This window comes from Elephas maximus, chromosome 8 (assembly GCF_024166365.1).
Source record: "Elephas maximus indicus isolate mEleMax1 chromosome 8, mEleMax1 primary haplotype, whole genome shotgun sequence".
NCBI classification, from domain to species: domain Eukaryota; kingdom Metazoa; phylum Chordata; class Mammalia; order Proboscidea; family Elephantidae; genus Elephas; species Elephas maximus.
In genome coordinates, this window is record NC_064826.1 from 85392415 (window position 1) to 85413192 (window position 20778).

The following is a 20778-nucleotide window of genomic DNA, read 5'->3' on the forward strand; positions in this document are numbered from 1 at the left end:
AAATTGCTATACCACTCCATTATGTCTAACATCAACTATTCCTCCTCCCCTCTCCCTCCTGTCTTTGGGTTCTGTAATTCACTTCAATGTCTCACAGAACTCATGAATCTTACCAAGGAAATGGCTCACACGGTTGTGAAGGCTGGCAAATCCCAAACCCATGGGTTAGGCATAGGTTTCTTCCAACCCAAATAGCTACAGGAGCTGACAAATTCAAACCAGCAGGTCAGACCACAGGCTTCTGGCTCACAAGGCTGTGGAAGCTGATGAATCAGGTCAGATGATAGGCCACCAGCCCCTGGGGCTTTGGAACCTGGCAAATCCCAGAATTGACAAGTCAGATGGTCAGCTACTGACTGAAGTCCTAAGAACTGGAGGTAAGAGAGTGATGAACTGGACGCAGGATTGAAAGTGACAGGAAGAGAGAGCGAGAGCCCCTCCAGAGCACCTACATATATACTTTGGATGTAAGACACACCCCAGGAAAGGGTGTAACTTGAGTAAGAGTGGGACATGAGTCACACCCTCCTGCAAGGCTGTGACTCAAGATACATCCCACACTAATCCTGCCTCGTTAACGTATAGACGTTAGGATTTACAACACATAAAATGGGGAATAATTAGGATAATTACATCACATCACAAAATGGAGGACAACCATACATATCGGGAATCATGATCTAGCCAAGTTGACACATAACCCCAACCATCACAGGTTGCTTATACCTTATATGCATAGTCCCACCCAATCATTGTGTGTAAGTCACAAAGGCCATGGCTAGAAGGGTCAGATTAAGCAATTTATTGCACAGCAATATCATATGTATTTTCTCATATAATTACTTTTCTGAAACATGATTGTAAATGACTATAGAACATTTCATGATGTGAATGTCCCACAATTTTTAACCATCTTCTCACATTTTTGCTCATATAAACAATGCCGTGATAAACATCCTTGAACATAAATCTTTGTTTTGGTGTCTGATTCATTTTAAAATTTGTAATTTCCTTTATGAATTTCTAAAAATTAAATAACTAGGTCAAAGGATAAACAAGAATTTTGTGGTAAATCACCTGTCACCAAAGTTATACTTGTAAAGACAACAGCTGTTTGAAAGTACCTATTTCACCACAGCCATTATATGAGTGAATGTAAGAATTTATCAATTTGGTTAAAAAAATTAGAGAAAATTTCCATTTTAAAAGTTTTATTTGCAGTTCTTTGATACAGTTTGAGCATAAAACTTTTAGATGTTCTTTGGTCAGTTGTATTTTTATTATTGTGATTTGGCATGTTGATATTTTGCCATTGTTATATTAGGAGAAGTTTTATTATTGATTTACAAAAGCTATTTTTTTTATTTATATAGTAATAAATGAAACCCTTTTAATGTTATATAGCTGTAAATATTTCCCTCGTTTGACTCTTACCTTTTAATTTTTAGTTTTGGTTTTTTTTTAATCATGATTTTTGAGTGAATAGTGCATCAGAATTAATACCAAATGTTTTACTATCAGATCTGAGAATAAATCCTGGGCCTGTTTCTTATTAGCTGGATCCTTTTGGACAAATTATTTAACTTCTTTGAGCCTTCATTGTTGTATTTTAAAATTAATATAATAACACCAATGTGATAGGATTGTGGTAAAGAGTAAACAAAATAGTAATACTGATAATCCTTACAATTATGTCAGGTATTATACTCTAAGTGCTTTACATGAGACATCACATTTAATCCTCACAACAGCCTTATTGGGAAGTCTTTGGATACTACTTATGACAGAGTATGCAAATACATGGTTCTGAGCAGTCCTATTGGAAATAAACCTGGCTAGCTTTGTTCATATTAATGCTTGCCATATTTATTTGATCGCAAAAATTCTTTTTCATAAAGTACCATTAACATATAAGCATTAACACTTCAAGGACACACTTAGTTATATTAAATTTTATTTTGAGATCATTGCAGATCCACATACAGTTGTAAGAAATAATGCAGAGATATCATGTATACACTTAACTGGTTCCTCTATGGTGACATTTTGTGAAAGTATAGTGCAATGTGTTGTTAGGTGTCATGGAGTCGATTCTGACTTATAGCAACCCTATAGGACGGAGTAGAACTGCCCCATAGGGTTTCCAAAGTTGTAATCTTTACAGAAGCAGACTGTCACATATTCCACCTGTGGAGCAGCTGGTGGGTTCGAACCGCCAACCTTTTCATTAGCAGCCAAGTGCTGAGCTGTTACATCACCAGGGCTCCTTCCTTAACCCCTGGCAACCACTAACTTGTTCTGCATTTCGTCATTTCAAGAATGTTATGTAGAGAGGCAGGGCCAAGACGGCAGAATAGCCAGATGCTTCTAGTGATCCCTCTTATAACAAAGACCTAAAAAAACAAGTGGAACAATTATATTCATGACAAGCTAGGAGCCTTGAACATCAAAGGCAAAGTTAGAAAATGGACTGAGCAGCAGGGGGAGGGAGAAGTGGAGAGGAGTTGCCGTACCTGAATTGACGGGATTCCTCAGGCACAATTCCCAGGAAAGGCTGTGGTGGGCTGGTAGTAGCGTTTGGCTGCAGTTTCCTGAGGGAAAAGCAGACAGCCACACAGCATACTCACACCTCCGGAACCAGAGAAGAACAGCGCTCTTGGCAAAAGCAAAGTACTTGTGTATATTTTACCACGTGCCCCCCCAAGTCGGCTCCAGAGGCTGTTGATTTCTCTGGGCCTGAAATAGGCCCTTTTGAGCCCCTGGAGCCATCCCCCCAGCCTTGGAGAAGGAATAAATTCACAACTGGGTGGAAGGATAATTTGCCAGCTCTACTAGTCGGGGGAGCTCAGGACAGAAGTGGCTCCTGACCAGGCATAAATGGTCCCTGGACTTTGAATACCTTTACCCCCTGCATGGACCTGTGTGGGCCTATTTCAGGAGAATAGGCCATTGTTGGCAGACTGCAACTCTTTCAGCTGTGCAGTGGAGAGATGGGTATTAATGACTGACACCACTTCGCCTATTAAACAGGGTCCTCATCGACCCACATCAGGGGCACAAGGACTGGTGGCTCTGCTCAGGTCACCCAGCCACCCACGACAGGCGTCCAAGGATAACTGGTACCTCCCAGTCCTTACAACCAAAAGCATTGGGTGCCCATGGTCCATCTGCAGACCACCCACCTGTATGATCTAGGGAAGAGGGACGTGATCTCCTCAGAGTCACTTGGGGGATGATTCTCAGCCCCCTGCCTCGTTCAGAGCATGACCCCCTTCTGCAATCAGATACTGGTACCTACACCAATTACCCCTGACCCTCTAAGACTGCAGGACACAGCCTGTACCACACATTTGATGATCAGCTACCTGGACACCTGAGCTGAATCCATACAAGAAAAGTAAATGGGCTGATATACCTGATAACACCTCTAACCAACTGGTGACAGGACATCAGAGCTTCAAAGGTGAAAATAATCAAGCTAGTTCACTCAAGCAACCTACCTGGGCATATCAAAACAAGACAAAGCAAGAACCTACGATACAGTAAACAAACATAAAATAAATTAATACAATAATTTATAGATAGCTCAGAGACTACAGTCAATATCAAATCATATCAAGAAACAGACGATAATCACTTTAACTCGCTCTCAAAACAATCAACGAATCTTCTAGATGAATGTGCCTTCCGGGAATTACCAGATGCAGAATACGAAAGATTAATATACAGAACCCTTTAAGACATCAGGAAGGAGATCAGGCAATACACAGAACAAGCTAAGGAACACACAGATAAAAAGAGTTGAAGAAATTAAAAAGGTTATTCAAGAACATAATGAAAAATTTAATAAGCTGCAAGAATCCATAGAGAGACAGCAATCAGAAATTCAGAAGACTAACAATAAAAATTACAGAATTAAACAACTCAAGAGAAAGCCAGAGGAGCAGAACTGAGCAAGTAGAAGCTAGAATTGGTGATCTTGAAGATAAAGCACTTGGCACCAATATATTCAAAGAAAAATCAGATAAAAGAATTTAAAAAATGAAGAAACTTTAAGAATCAATGGGAGTCTATCAAGAGAAATAGCCTACAAGCAATTGGAGTACCAGAACAGGGAGGGATAACAGAAAATACAGAGAGAATTGTTGAAGATTTGCTGGCTGAAAACTTCCCTGGTATCATGAAAGACGAGAAGATATCTATCCAAGATGTCCATCGAACTCCACATAAGGTAGATTCTAAAAGAAATTCACCAACACATATTATAATCAAACTTGCCAAAACCAAAGATAAAGAGAGAATTTTAAGAGCAGCTAGGAATAAATGGAAAGTTACCTAAAAAGGAGGGTCAGTAAGAATATCCTCGGACTACTCAGCAGAAACCATACAGGCAAGAAGGCAATGGGAGGACTTATATAAAACATTGAAGGAAAAAAATTGCCAGCCAAGAATCACATATCCAGCAAACCGGTCTCTCAGATATGAAGGTGAAATTAGGACATTTCCAGATAAACAGAAGTTTAGAGAATTCATAAAAACCAAACCAAAACTCCAAGAAATATTAAAGGGAGTTCTTTGGTTAGAAGATCGATAATATCAGGTATCAACCCAAGACTAGAACACTGGACAGAGCAATCAGAGGTCAACCCAGACAGGGAAATCACAAAAATAAATCAAGATAAAAAACACTCAAAAGAGGAAAACAGTGATGTTATTATGTAAAAGAAGACAACGTTAAAACAAGAAAGAGGGACAAAGAAATGTAGTCATAGATCTTTCAAATGGAGAGGAAGACAAGGCAATATTAGGAAATAAAAGTTAGGTTTAAACTTAGAAAAATAGGAGTAAATATTACGGTAACCTCATCAAAATAAAACACATACAAAAAAATACTCAGCAGAAACGAAATCAATGACAATGAATAAGAGGAAAAGGCAATATATACAGACACACTACTCTGCACAAAAAATTAAGTGGGAAAAAGGAACTGTCAACACACACAAAAAAGATATCAAAATGACAGCACTAAACTCATGCCTATCCATAATTATGCTGAATGTTAAGTGGACTAAATGCACCAATAAAGAGACAGAGAGTGATAGAATGGATTAAAAAACACGATCCATCTACATGCTGCCTACAAGAGACAAACTTTACACTTAGAGACAAAAACAAACTAAAACTCAAAGGATGGAAATAAATATATGAAGCAAACAACAATCAAAAAAGAGCAGGAATGGCAATATTAATTACTAACAAATACACTTTAAAGTTGTATCCACCACAAAGGATAAGGAAGGACACTATATAATGATTAAAGGGACAATATACTAGGAGGATATAACCATATTAAATATTTATGCACCCAACGACAGGGCTGCAAGATACATAAAACAAACCTGGTTTTGGGTTTTAACAGTATTGAAAAATGAGATAGACAGCTCCACAATTATAGTGGGAGATTTCAACACACCACTTTCAGTGAAGGACAGCACATCCAGAAAGAAGCTCAATAAAGACACGGAAGGCCTAAATGCCACAATCAACCAACTTGACCTTATAGACATATACGGAACACTCCATCCCACAGCAGCCAAGTATACTTTCTTTTCTAGTGCACATGGAACATTCTCTAGAATAGAACACATATTAGGCCATAAAGCAAGCCTTAGCAGAATCCAAAACATTGAAATATTACAAAGCATCTTCTCTGACCATAAGGCCAAAAAAGTGGAAATCAATAACAGGAAAAGCAAGGAAAAGAAATCAAACACTTGAAAACTGAACAATACCCTGCTCAAAAAAGACTGGGTCATAGAAGACATTAAGGATGGAACAAAGAAATTCATAGAATCCAATGAGAATGAAAACACTTCCTATCAGAACCTTTGGGACACAGTGAAAGCAGTGCTCAGAGGTCAGGTTATATCAATAACTGCACACATCCAAAAAGAAGAAAGGGCCAAAATCAAAGAATTATCCCTACAACTTGAACAAATAGAAAGAGAGCAACAAAAGAAACCCTCAGGCAGCAGAAGAAAGCAAACAATAAAATTTAGAGCAGAACTAAATGAGCTAGAAAACAGGAAAAAAATTGAATGAGTTAACAAGACCAAAAGCTGTTTTTTTGAAAAAATCAACAACATTAATAAACCATTGGCCAAACCAACAAAAGAAAAACAGAAGAGGAAGCAAATAACCTGCATAAAAAATGAGATGGGCGATATTACAACAGACCATACTGAAATTAAAACAATCATATCAGATTACTACAAAAAATTATACTCTACCAAATTTGAAACCTAGAAGAAATGGATGAATTCCTAGAAACACACTACCTACCTAAACTAACACAAACAGAGGTAGAACAACTAAATAGACCCATAACAAAAGAAGAGATAGAAAAGATAATCAAAAAACTCCCAACCAAATAAGCCCTGGCCCGGATGGCTTCACTGCAGAGTTCTACCAAACTTTCAGAGAAGAGTTAACACCACTACTACTAAAGGTATTTCAAAGCACAGAAAAGGGTGGAATACTACCAAATTCATTCTATGAAGCTCGCATATCTCTGATACTAAAACCAGGTAAAGACACCACAAAAAAAAGAAAATTACAAACCTACATCCCTCATGAACTTAGATGCAAAAATCCTCAACAAAATTCCAGCCAATAGAATTCAACCACATAGCAAAAAAATAATTCCCCATGACCAAGTGAGATTCATACCAGCTATGCAGGGATGGTTCAACATTAGAAAAACAATTAATGTAACCTATCATATAAGTAAAACAAAAGGCAAGAATCACATGATTTTATCAATTGATGCAGAAAACGCATTTGACGAATTTCAACACCCATTTACGATAACAACTCTCAGCAAAATAAGAAAGAAGGAAAATTCCTCAACATACGAAAGGGTATTTATACAAAGCTAACAGCCAACATCATCCTAAATGGAGAGAGTCTGAAAGCATTTCCCTTGAGATCGGGAACCAGACAAGGATGCCCTCTATCATCACTCTTATTCAACATTGTGCTGGAGGTCCTAGCCAGATCAATTAGGCTAGATAAATAAAGGGCATCCAGATTGGTAAAGAAGAAATAAAAGTATCTCTGTTTGCAGATGACATGATCTTATACACCAAAAGCGCTAAAGAATCCTCAAGAAAACTACAGAAACTAATAGAAGAGTTCAGCAGAATATCAGGATACAAGATAAACATACAAAAATCAGTTGGATTCCTCTGCACCAACAAAAAGAGCATCCAACAGGAAATCACCAAATCAATACTGTTTACAGTAGCTCCCAAGAAGATAAAATACTTAAGAATAAATCTTACCGGAGATGTAAAAGACCTATACCTATATCAGAGATGTAAAAGAGCTATACTACTGCAAGAACCACAACTGACCTAAATAAGTGGAAAAACATACCTTACGGATAGGAAGACTTAACATTGTAAAAACGTCTATTCTACCAAAAGCCATCTGTAGAGACAATGCAATTCCAATCCAAATTGCAACGATATTTTTTAATGAGATGGAGAAACAAATCACCAACTTCATATGGAAGGGAAAGAGGCCCCAATAAGTAGGGCCTTAATGAAAAAGAAGGACAAAGTGGGAGGCCTCACTCTACCTGATTTTAGAACCTATACTGCCACAGTAGTCAAAACAGCCTGCTGCTGGTACGACAATAGATACATAGACCAATGGAACAGAATTGAGAATCCAGACATAAATCCATCCACATATGAGCAGCTGATATTTGACAAAAGGCCCAAAGTCAGTTAAATAGGGAAAAGACAGACTTTTGAACAAATGGTGCTGGCATAACTGGATATCCATTTGCAAAAAAACGAAACAAGACCCATACCTCATTCCATGCACAAAAACTAACTCAAAATGGATCGAAGACCTAAATATAAAATCTGAAACAATAAAGATCATGGAAGAAAAATTAGGGACAATGCTAGGAGCCCTAATATATGCCGTAAACAGTATACAAAACATTATTAACAATGAAGGAGAGAAACTGGATAACTAAAAAAAAAAAAATGGGAGCTCCTAAAAGCGAAACAATTATGCTCATCCAAAGACTTCACCAAAAGAGTAGAAAGATTACCTACAGACTGGGAAAAAGTTTTTAGCTATGACATTTCCGATCAGCGCCTGATCTCTAAAATCTGCATGATACTGCAAAAACTCAACTACAAAAAAGACAAACAACCCAATTTAAAAATGGGCAAAAAATATGAACAGGCACTTCATTAAAGAGGTCACTCAGGCAGCAAACAGATACATTAGGAAATGCTCATGATCATTAGCCATTAGAGAAATGCAAATCAAAACTACAGTGAGATTCCATCTCACTCCAACAAGGATGGCATTAATCCAAAAAACACAAAATAATAAATGTTGGAGAGGCTGTGGAGAGGCTGGAACACTTCTACACTGCTGGTGGGAATGTCAAATGGTACAACCACTTTGGAAATCGATTTGGCACTTCCTTAAAAAGTTAGAAATAGAACTACCATACGATCCAGCAATCCCACTCCTTGGAATATATTCTAGAGAAATAAGAGCCTTTAAATGAACAGATATATGCACACCCATGTTCATTGCAGCATTGCTTACATTAGCAAAAAGATGGAAGCAACCAAGGTACCCTTCAACAGATGAATGGATAAATAAATTATGGTACATTCACACAATGGAATACTACACATTGATGAAGAACAGTGATGAATCTGTGAAACATTTCATAACATGGAGGAATCTGGAAGGCATTATGCTGAGTGAAATTAGTTGCAAAGGGACATATATTATATAAGAGCACTGTTTAAGAACTTGAGAAATAGTTTAAACAGAGAAGAAAACATTCTTTTTTGGTTAGGAGAGGGGCAAGGGAAGGAGGGAGGGAGAGGAGCTTTCACTAATTAGACAGTAGATAAGAACTATTTTAGGTGAAGAGAAAGACAACACACAATACAGGAGAGGTCAGCACAACTGGACTAAACAAAAAGGAAAGAAGTCTCCTAAATAAGCTTTGAAGGCCAGCGTAGCAGGGGCAGGCCTTTGGGGACCATGGTTTCAGGGGGCATCTAAGTCAATTGGCATAATAAAATCTATTAAGATAACATTCTGCATCCCACTTTGGAGAGTGGCTTCTGGGGTCTTCAATGCTAGCAAGCAGCCATCTAAGATGCATCAATTGGTCTCAACCCACCTGGAGCAAAGGAGAATGAAGAACACCAAAAACACAAGGTAATTATGAGCCCAGGAGACAGAAAGAGCCACATAAACCAGAGACTACATCAGCCTGAGACCAGAACAACTAGATGGTGCCTGGCTACAACCGATGACAGCCCTGACAGGGAATACAACAGAGATCCCCTGAGGGAGCAGGAGAGCAGTGGGATGCAGACCCCAAATTCTCATAAAAAGACCAGAGTTAATGGTCTGACTGAGACTAGTAGGATCCCAGTGGTCATGGTCCCCAGAACTTCTGTTGGCCCAAGACAGGAACCATTGTCAAAGCCAACTCTTCAGACAGGGATTGGACTGGACAATGGGATAGAAAATGATATTGGTGAGGAGTGAGCTTCTTGTATCAAATAGACACATGAGACTATGTTTGAATCTCCTGTCTGGAGGGGAGATGGGAGGGCGGAGGGGGTCAGAGGCTGGCCGAGTGAACACAAAAGAGAGAGTAGAGGGAATGAGTATGTTGTCTCATTAGGGGAAGAGCAATTAGGAATATATAGCAAGGTGTGTATAAATTTTCATATGAGAGACTGACTTGATTTGTAAACTCTCATTCAAAGCATAATAAAAGTTAAAAAAAAAGAACGTTATCTAAATGAAATCATATAGTACAGATAGTCCCTGACTCACAAAGTATTCCTGTTACAACAAACCACACTTTAATTTTTTTCTGTACATCTTATTGTTAGCAATATGTACTACATACAATATTGCAACATGTAGTTTGCTGATGTTATCATTCTCAGATGTTCTCACAGATGTTCAAAGATTGGATTCATAAAGATACTGATAATACAAGACAATAATAATGAAAACTAAAAAAAAAAGAGGTATTTGACTTACGTCAGAACTGACTGACGATGGAGTCGTAAGAATGGAACCCCGTCATAAGTCAGGGACTACCTGTATGTAACCTTTTGGGATTGGCTGTTTTCATTCAGCGTAATTCCCTGGAGATTCATCTATGTTGTTGAGTGTACCAGTAGTTTGTTCCTTTTTATTGCTGAGGCGTGTTCCATGGTGTGGAAGTACCACAGTTTACCGCTCACTTACTGTGGGACATCTGAATTGTTTCCAACTGGCAGCTACAATGAATAAAGTTGTTACAAACATTTGGGAATAGGTTTTTGTGTGAATGTGAGTGCAATGGCTAGATTGTACAGTAGTTGCATGTTTAGTTTTTTTAAAAAAAAAAATTTAATGAACTGCGAAACTGTTTTCCAGACTGACTGTATGTTTTTTCAGTCCCACCAGCAATGTATGAATGATCCAGTTTCTCCCTGTCTTCACCAACATTTGGTGTTGTCACTATTTTTTATTGTAGCCATTCTAATATGTGTACAGTGATATCTCATTGTAGCTTTAATTTCCATTTCTCTGGTGGCTAATAGTCTCTGGGTGGTGTAAATGGTTAAATGTTCAACTATTAGCAGAAAGGTTGGCAGTTCAAATCTACCCAGAGGTAGACAGGCTTGGTAATCTGCTTTCAAAAGGTCACAGCCTTGAAAACCTTAGGGAGCAGTTTTACTCTGCATACACAGGGTCTCCATGAGTTGGAATCAACTGTATGGCAACCCACAACAGCAGTGGCTAACCATGCTGAACACCTTTTCATGTGCTTATTTGCCACCTGTATATCTTCTTCATAAGGAGGCCTGGCAGTGCAGTGATGAAGCACTCAGCTGCTTAATCGAAAGGTTAGAGTTTAGAACCCACCAACTGCTCTGTGGGAGAAAGTTGTGGCAGTCAGTATGCTTCTATAAAGATTGCAGCCTTGGACACCCTATGGGGGCAGTTCTGCTCTATCCTATAGGGTCCCTGTGAGTCGGAATTGACTCAGAAGCAACTGGTATGCAGTCGGCTCTCCATATCCACAGGTTCCACATCCACAGATTCAACCAACAACGAATCCAAACTGGAATTTGTGGTCCGCCAAGCACTATGCTGAATCCATGCAAATGAAGTGATGTGTAGCAACCCCTGCTGTCACCTCCCGCCACTTCACAGATCTCAGTCTCTCTCCAGCACTCTTTGTTTGAGCATTGTTCACCTCGCATCTCATTTATTAGCTCCTTGTGTTGTGTGCACCCTTTGTTTCTGTGAAAAAATGGCTCCTAAAAGGCCACTGAGCGGTCAAAGCAATCCTTCAAAGGCTAAGTGTGAGGGGGTTGAGGAGAGCGAGAGGAAGTAATTTAAGGCTAGTTTTTTTTTTTTTAAGGACTTGGGGGCTAGCTCTGCAAAGCGCTATAGCCTCAAGAACTTCAAGATCAAGGGCGAATCAGCATCAGCTAATGGCCTTTTCCTTTGCAGTGTTCCCCAACGAAGATGGCTCCCTACAGAAGAAAATAAAAGTCTAGTTCCGGATTCCGAATCAGTTTCAGAGCGAGCCTCCAGTTCCCAGCGATGAAAGCATTAAGATCGAGGAGCAGGAAGGCATCACCGCCTACTCGAAGCAGTTTGCTGGTTATGCCAAGGAAGCCGACTACGAGCTCATGCCGCCCAGCTGAGCCCTGCCCTGGAGCGTACAGGCACCTGACGGAATGATGTCTACTTTTTTTTTTTTAATCGATCTGATCAAAAGAAGAGCTCAAGAAACTCACGGACGAGAAGGGCTACCTTCTGGAGCAAGTCTTCAACTGTGATGAAACAACTATTTACATAGCATTTACGTTGTATCAGGTATTACAAGTAATTTAGAGATAGTTTAAAGAATACGGGAAATGTCCATTGGTTATATGCATAGGCCATCACATCTCCTCACATAGCTTTCTCTGAAGCTACCTCAGCAGATTTGTTGGGTACCTCATCAGAACCCTGCAAGGGTGAAAGTCTAGGTTCTCCACTTGGTCTTTGCTGGTGTGGGTGGGGATGAGGGCACAGTTTTTTTTTTCTGTGGTTCTCAGCTGGAGTACAGGGGTTACTGTCTAAAGTTTTTATCTTACTAAGCTGCCCCTTTCTGGCCTTTTGACTAGAGACAGCAGGTTTTTGTTGATTTTTTTTTTTTTTTTTTTTTGTCTGCACCTGTTAGCATTTCTGGGTTGCCAGCTTTTTCAGCTCCAAGCCTGGGATGAAACCAGTTGCCATCAAGTTGATTCTGACTGATGGCCACCCACGTGTTTCAGAATAGAACTGCACTCCATAGGGTTTTCAATGGCTGTAAGCTTATAGAGGAGTTCCTGGTGAGGCAAACTATTAAGCACTTGACTTCTAAACAAAAAATTGGTGGTTGAAACCCACATGGAGGTGCCTGGCAATCTGCTTCTAAAAGGTCACAGTCATTGAAAATCTTATGGAGCACAGTTCCACTCTTCAACACATGGGATTATCATGAGGCAGAATCAACTCAATGGCAACTGGTTTGGGTTTTTGTTTTTGTTTTTATCTTACAGTATTAGATCACCAGGCCTTCCTTTGGAAGCTCCACAGAGGAGATTTGAATTGCCAACCTTTTTGCTAGTAGTTGAGAGCAAACCATTTGTGCCACCCAGGACCTAGTCTGGGATATATGAGGGCAAAAAGTAACCACTGTGTCACACTCCTCAGGCCCCATGGTCCCTACCCAGTCTGCCTTTTTCTCTCCACCTTTCAGAGTTGATCTGTGTTTATTTTATATATACCGTCTAGGGTTTTTAGTTGTATTTAGTGAGAGGAATACAGAAAAGTATGTGAGCTCTATCTTTTCCCCAAGCAGAATCCAATGAAAGACACACTTCAGGAAATGTTCTTTACCGTATTTTGGCATGATGTTGCAATATCCCAATATAATAGAAGTAATCTGTTACTTATAACATTTAAAGTGTTGAAATTTGCAAATGGTTTACTTTTTTATCGATCAGAACAAAGAGTTAGTTTTTGTGAAATAATAGAACCACCCCAAACTTAGTGATTTAAAATGACAATCATTTATTTAGCTCATGGTAGGTCAGCAATTTGGGTTGGGTTCCACTGGGCACCTTTTCTGTTCTTGGCTGGGCTCCATTGTCTGGGGTCTGCTCTGAGGCAGACAAAGGTCAGATTTGCTGATCTTGGCTGGATTCTCTCATATCTGAGGCTGTCCTTGGCTGGACAACAGAGCTGACTTGGCTGTGTTGTACATGGTCTAGCCAGGCTTGTACATGGTGGAGTTAGGAGTCCAAGAGAGTAGAAGTATGCATACCTCCTGATGGTCTAGGTCTGGACTTGGCATGTCATTATTTCTGCCTCATTCTAATAACCAATTGCTAGAAAAGGACATCGTGTTTGTTAAAGTGGAGGATCAATGAAAATGAGGGAAACCCTCAATGAGATGAATTGACTCAATAATCACAACAATGGACTTAAACATATCAATGATTGTGAGGATGGTGCAGGACCAGGCAATATTTCATTCTGTCATGCATAACGTCACCATGAGTCAAGGCCAACTCAATGTCAGCTAATAATAACAGCAACAAAAATGACAAAAGCAAGGCACAAGCCAGTCCAAATTCAAAGTGTGTGGAAATAGATACCACTTGTTGATTGGAGAAGAAGCAAATCACTTTATAAAGAGTGCAGATACAGGGAGGAGTATAGAATTGTGCTCAGTTTTTCAATCAACCACATCCCTATAATAATGTCCTCTCATTTGTATTTTCTAACATGCTTTCTAGAGTATGAAAAAAAAAAAAGGCTGCTTGCTTCCAGAAGAAGTAGATGGTGCTCAGCTACCACCACCAACAGCTCTGAAAAAGATCACAATAGAAGGCTGCGGACAGAGCGGGAGAAAAATGTAAAACAAAATTCAAATTCACAAAAAAAGACCAGACTTACTGGTCTGACAGAGATTGGAGGAACCAGGAAGACTGATCCCGGACACCCTGCTAACTCAGAACTGATGCCACTCCCAAAGTCCACCTTTCAGCCAAAGGTGAGATAGGTACATAAAACAAAGAGTAATATGTGAGGAACATACTTCTTAGTTCGATCAAGTGTTTGAGACCAAATGTGCAACACATGTCCAAAAACAAAGAGAAGGGACAGGAAAGCTGGACGTATCCATTGCCGTCGAGTTGATTCCAACTCATAGGGACCCAGTAAGTGTAACTGGACATAGAGACACAGTGAACCTGGGGAGTAAAGGGAAAGAGGGAGAGTTCTGACTCAATGCGGGGATTGCAACCGATGTCAGAAAACAATTTGTGTATAAATTTTTGAATGAAAAACTAATTTGTGCTGTAAACTTTCACCTAAAGCACAATAAGATTAAAAAAAAAAAAAAAAGAAAGGCCAGAGGGGTGGAGCCAACATGGCACCCTAGACAGATGCACCATGCCATTCCTCTGCAGCAAAGACCCAAAAACCTAAATAAAACAGATACAAACGTCAATCCTGGAACCCTAAACATCAATTGAAGGCATAAAGAACTAGATCAAACACCAAATGGAAGAAGAAAGTGGTGGAAAACAGAGTATGAGGAGAGATACGAAGTGGAGGTCCCCTGCCAACTAGCATGACACAGTGCTGCCATCTTGAAACACAGCCAGCAATGACTCCCGACAGAGTACAGAAAGGCAAATTTATGGAGCTCCCAACAGGAGACAGAGTACCTGATAACCAGAGAAACACCATTTCCCACTCCTCACCCTTCTGGTGAGTAGCTGTAGGAACCCGCTCACCAACCCAGGGGCCCCTATAACAGGGGTCCACATACCAGCCCTCTGCCCCTACCCGCCAGCTTACTCCAACCCCTTCCACCATGCAGCCTTTTTTCCTCTTTCTTTGTTTTCTTCTCCCTCCTATCTAGCCCCATATGCCACCCCCTACCCTTCCCACAAGCACCCACTGCAGGCCACAGCTAACACCACTGCCCAGGGACTGCCCAGCCCCCACCTGTTGGACACTGATGCCAGGTTTTTGTTTTTTTTTTTCCTACCTCCCACTTAGCTCTGAATGCCACCCCTGCTTATCTCCAGCCCCCACTGCACCACTGTTGCTAGAGAGCCACTGGTACACTGCCAGCCCTGGTCTGCCCCACCCTCACCCGCTGGCATATCTGACAAAGTCTAATCTCTAAAGTCAATAGAATACTTCAACGCCTCAACAACAAAAAGACGAATAACCCAATTTAAAAAATGGTAAAACCAGCATGGAAAACAATATGGTGCCTCTTTAAAATGCTACAAATAGAAATACCATATGATCCAGCAATCCCACTCCTAGAAATATACTCTAGAAAAGTAAGAGCTGTCACACCAATAGACATATGCAGACCTGTTTTCACTGCAGCATTATTCACAATAGCAAAAAGATGGAAAAAACCTAAGCGCCCATCAACAGATAAATGAATAAACAAATTATGGTACATACACACAATGAAATACTATACAACGACAAATAACAATGATGAATCCACAAAACATTTCACAATATGGATGAATCTGGAGGGCATCATGCTGAGTGAAAGAAGTCAATCACAAAAGGACAAGTATTGTATGAGACTGCTATAACAAAAATCTCAAGAGAAGATTTATGCATAGAAAAAAACAGTTAAGCGGGATGGCCAAGGTGGGTAGGGGATATCATTTAACTAGATAGCAGACAAGTGTAAACTTTGGTAAAGGCAAAGACAATACACTATCTGGGGAAGTCAGCACTACTTGACCAAGGCAAAGTCGTAGAAGCTTCTTAGACACATCCAAACACCTTGAGGGACCAAGGGCTGGGGACCATAGTCTCAGAGGACATCTAGGTCAATTGGCATAATTTGTCAGTTGCTCATAAAGAAAATGTTCTACATCCTACTTTGGTGAGTAGTGTCTGGCATCTTAAAAGCTTGTGAGCATCCATCTAAGATACATCTATTGGTCCCATCCTGTTCAGAGCAAAAGAGAATGAAGGAAACCAAAGGCATTAGGAAATATTAGCCCAAAGGACTAAGGGACCACGTGAACCACAGCCTCCACCAGCCTGACTCCAGAACAACTAGCCTGGCTACCACCACCAACTGCTCGACAAGGATCACAGTGGAGGGTCCTGGACCGAGCAGGAGAAAAACGTAGAACAAAATTCAAATTCACAAAAAAAGACCAGAATTACTGGTTTGACAGAGACTGGAGGAATTCCTGAGACCATGGTCCTTGGACATTCTGCTAACTGAGAACTGAAGCTACTCCGAAGGTCCACCTTTCAGCCAAAGATTAGACAGGCCTATGGAACAAGCAATAACACACGTGAGGAACGTGGTTTTTAGTTCACTTAAGTATGCGAAGCCAAACGTGCAACATCTGCCCAAAAGCAAAGACAAGAAGGCAGGGAGGGACAGGAAAATTGGATGAACAGACACAGGGAATCAGGGGTGTAAAGGGAAATGGGAAGAGTACTGACACATTGTGGGGATTGCAACCAATGTAACAAAACAATTTGTGTATAAATTTTTGAATGAGAAAATAATTTGCTCTGTAAATTTCCACCTAACGCAAAAGAAAATTAAAAAAAAAAAAAGAGAACCAGGCAGTAATGGCACAAAAACCCCTACATAAGCTCACGGGAAAATGTCATATGTGTGAGTCATTGGTGATAGCAAGAAACAGCTGATAGCCAGTCAGGGTGATGGACCTAAAATGCAAATCACTCATGAACTTAAAGCTCTTGAATGACTTCCCAATGTCTACCAAAGAATTCCAAACTCTTTAGTATAACACATAAGTCTGCCTGTGAGCTCCCAACCTCCTTGCCACCTCAGACTGCCTCATGCTCCAGGTGCCAATATGTTGATCTGCTCAGAGTTGCCTTGCACCTGTATGTTATTCCAGACTTTGCTCTACCCTTTGTGCCACTGCTTCTGCCTGGAATGCCCTTCCCCACCTTCCCTTCAACCATCTTCTCTCTTCCTTCCAGGCTTGACATAAGGATCATATCCTTCAGGTTGTTTTGTCTGGCCATCTTTTCCTCACCAAAAAAAAAAAAAAAAACCCGTGCCTTCGCGTCAATTCCAACTCATAGCAACCCTCACAGGCTGAGTTCATTGACTTATCTCTGTGCTTAAAATGTGCCTTGTGTGTTATGCTGAGTGTTTATTATATTAAAATTTTCAATTTATGATTCTGTCTTCCCCAGCAGACTGTGAATTCCTCCAAGACAGATAGTTCAGTCTTATTTATCTTGGTAGCTGCAGTACCTAGCACAGTGTCTGGTAGATAATATTGAATAAGTAACGTAGCTGATGCTGATGATGTCCTCTCATGGACTCAATTGTAAATACGACCCTGTTCAGAAATAGAGGTTTCCTCTGTTGTGCTAATGGAGCCATACCAAAGTAGGGTGGGTCCTAAACCTAATCATGAATGAGTGGTATAAAAAGAGCAGAATAGACACAGAGACACACACACACAGGGGAAAAACATCATGTGAGGACCTGTCTGCAAGCAAACACCAAGGATTGCCAGTAGACACCAGAAACTAGAAAAGAGGTCCACAGAAAGAATCCACCTTGCCAAGATCCTGATTTTGGAGGCTTCCAGAATTGAGAAAATTTCTGTTTTCCACTGGTGGTACTTCGTTGTGGTGGCTCTAGGAAACTAAGACATGTCCTATCCATATCCCTGGGCCTTACCACTTCACTGTGCTCTGGGTGCAACTACCATCTGTTTTAGGTTTTTGGCAATTCTAGTTGTTCTTGAAGATAATTCACTATCCTGGTTTCTTCAGGAAAATAAGGGGGGTGCAAAATCCTATCTATCTGAAGATGATCTAAAGAAAAACTAGTTATTTTTAACACACTTCAGCCAAATGAAACAATTAATGTATTTATGATCGTTATCTATGGGATGAGGCATAATTTTTGTCTCAATGTTGAGAGCTTCAGCTTTGGAGTCAGAAAGATCTGGGCTCTAATCCGAGTCTCATTAGATGTGTGGCCTTAGCAAGGAAGCCAGTCTCCTAATTACTTAGCTGTACAATGGAGCTAATATGCACACTTCATGGAGTTTTTGTAAGAACTAAATGGTATAATCCTTGCCAAATGTATAAGCATATCGGAAGTTGTTATGATTGCTTCTGTTTTCAGAAAGGTTATGGCTAGAGATTGGCATATCTACACTTAATCTAAAAAATGAATCTTGCAGAAGTCATAAAGTGAAAAATCAAGGCTGTTATAGACCTAGAAAAGCATTCTTGCTCAGAGACCAAAAAGGTTAGCCTCTTATGTTTCAGAATATCTAACAATTTTTTTGGCCCTTTTGCAAGTTAAAAGGATTGAGTTAAAGGGAGCAATGATCTCCAGAGGTAGGATTTAGGGGAATCTGTAAAGGGGCATGTGTGTGTTCTGTTTCAGAGAACTGGAAACTTCTCTGCTTAACACTCTGTAAACAAGCCCTGTTGGCTTAGCAGACCCAAGCCAAACCAGATCTGTTGCTGTTGAGTCTATTCCAACTCATAGTAACCCTATAGACAGGGTGGAACTGCCCCAAAGAGTTTCCAGGGAGGTGCTGGTGGATTCAAACTGCCAGCTTTTTGGTTAGCAGCTGAGTGCTTAACCACTGCACCACCAGGGCTCCGGATTAGCAACAAAACAACAACAACAGGACCTGCAAAAAACAGTGACTGAAATCAGAACCATCAGTACGCTCTGATGTGCCATGGTTTTCAACCCTTTTTAAAAGCCTCTTATGTAAAACAGATTTCAGCAAAGCTGCTCGGGTCAATCAGGGAAAGCATGTCCATCCTGCTCAAAGTGCCCTCAAAGTGCCCCACCCTCTCCCCTCAGGAGACCTGAGCCCCAGGCCCGGATCCCACTTACCGACTGGGTGTAATATTGAACACACACCAACATCTCTGTTCTACGGTCCCTCACTCATGTTATGACTTCCCTCTGTTTTTTTTTCTGGAGCTCCCTCCAGCATCTCTGAGGCTATGGGAGCTCCACCTTTGGCAAAGACTGTGGTTTTTTTCTTATCCAAAGGAGTCAGAATTTTGGCAGTAACTAAAAGATACTGTATTTAGTGCTGTAGACAAAATTATAGGTTGTGCCCATCTAAATTTACATTGTGGTTTGGAAGAAACTTTAGAAGAAATTAGCATCGGGAGCTAAGGATAACAAGCTAGCGCTAAGAACCCAAGGCAGAGGCTTTCTGCAAATAATAACAACGCTGATGACATTAAATAAATAACCCGTATATGTTAGTAACAATCAGCATTAATTATATCTGATTCCAGGCTCAGACACTTTTTGCAGTTGTGTGAGAACAGTGATCCTCAATTATGATTTGGGACTTGAAAATTCCAGAACTTACCCCCCTCCCCTGGCCCCCCGCCACACACACAGAAATTTTAAATTCACTTGGTATCGGTAGGGCCTAATTTTCTGTATTTGGGGAGTCTGAAGTCAGCCAAGGTTGAGAAACCCAAGTATTTAGAGACTGGCGTGCCTGCCTGTTTCTTCCTGGAGGCAGACATTGCTATAAAAATTGCTATATGCCCACCAAAAACAAATAACAAGGCTGAAGTGCTTTTATCACCCACCTGAGTAAATTCAGTGTTGAGGGACTGTCGCTACTGCTTCGGTCTTACCTAACTCAGGCTGGGCACACAGCAGACAAAGTTAATGTTTATACTGTTCACAAACCAGTTCAATAGGTGCTGCCACGCTGCATGCAGAACAGAATTTGCAGCATCACGATCTTATTTAAAAATTCCCTGATGGCAGTTCAGTGGTGTGCGTGGCAGAGTTCCGGGACTTTGAACTATCAAAGCTTCAGACTTTGAGAGTCTCAGGTCTAATCTGTAAGAATATGACAGTTAAAAATAATGGAGGGTGCAGGGTAATATTGCCCCAGCTAAAGCTTGTCCCCTGGCACCTGGTGACCTTGTTTACTTGCTCTCAGAAAGGATTGGCAGCTCCGGTTCAGCCAGTGGCTTCAGCAGCTGTCCCTAAATGATTAATGCAAACCGGCAGATAAACTCAGGTCATTCCTAGATCAGAGAACCACCTGCAAATTAATATACTAGCTTAACCCTGTTTGACTGGGATTGGAGATTTTCTCCAACGGATGTTCATCTGACGTCACTGGGAGGGGATAAAGCTGTTATTGTTCTAAACCATGTCTCCAGCAGGGCTGATTCAATCATTGCTTTGCTTAACTCAGCCTACAAGTTCCCATTTTCACAGTGGTCTGTTCATCATACAAGTTGTTGTTGTTAGGTGCCATTTGGTCAATTTTTAATTCATAATGACCCCTTGTGACAGAGTAGAACTTCTCCATAGAGTTCCTAGGCTGTAATTTTTATATCGGAGCAGATTGCCAGGTCTTTTTACCACAAAGCCGCTGAGCGGGTTTGAACCACCAACCTTTTGGTTGACAGCTGAGAGCTTAACTGTTGGGTACCAGGGCTCCATCAAAAGGTCCTTCAGAGTGGACTTGGAAGGCAACTCCTGCTTTTTTTCCATCCCACCAAGAAAAAGAAAGCTACTTTTTAGAAGCTAAGAATTTCCATAAAGGATCTTCTAATTGGATCCTGTCTGTAAGGGTTTCAACCAGACTCCAAAGTTAG

General features: G+C 40.5%; 1 long non-coding RNA gene across 2 annotated transcripts; it reads right to left on the minus strand.

The window, feature by feature from the left end:
• Positions 1 to 2005: 2005 nt before the first annotated feature.
• Positions 2006 to 20186, minus strand: LOC126081765 (uncharacterized). Of its 2 annotated transcripts, XR_007518437.1 has the most exons (4): positions 20085 to 20186; positions 19750 to 20008; positions 2514 to 2591; positions 2006 to 2393 (listed from the first exon to the last, which is right to left on the minus strand). It is a non-coding gene; the product is annotated as an uncharacterized LOC126081765 (long non-coding RNA). The 2 variants fall into 2 exon arrangements; XR_007518436.1 differs by having other exon boundaries at positions 19750 to 20186.
• Between the last annotated feature and the right edge of the window lie 592 nt (positions 20187 to 20778).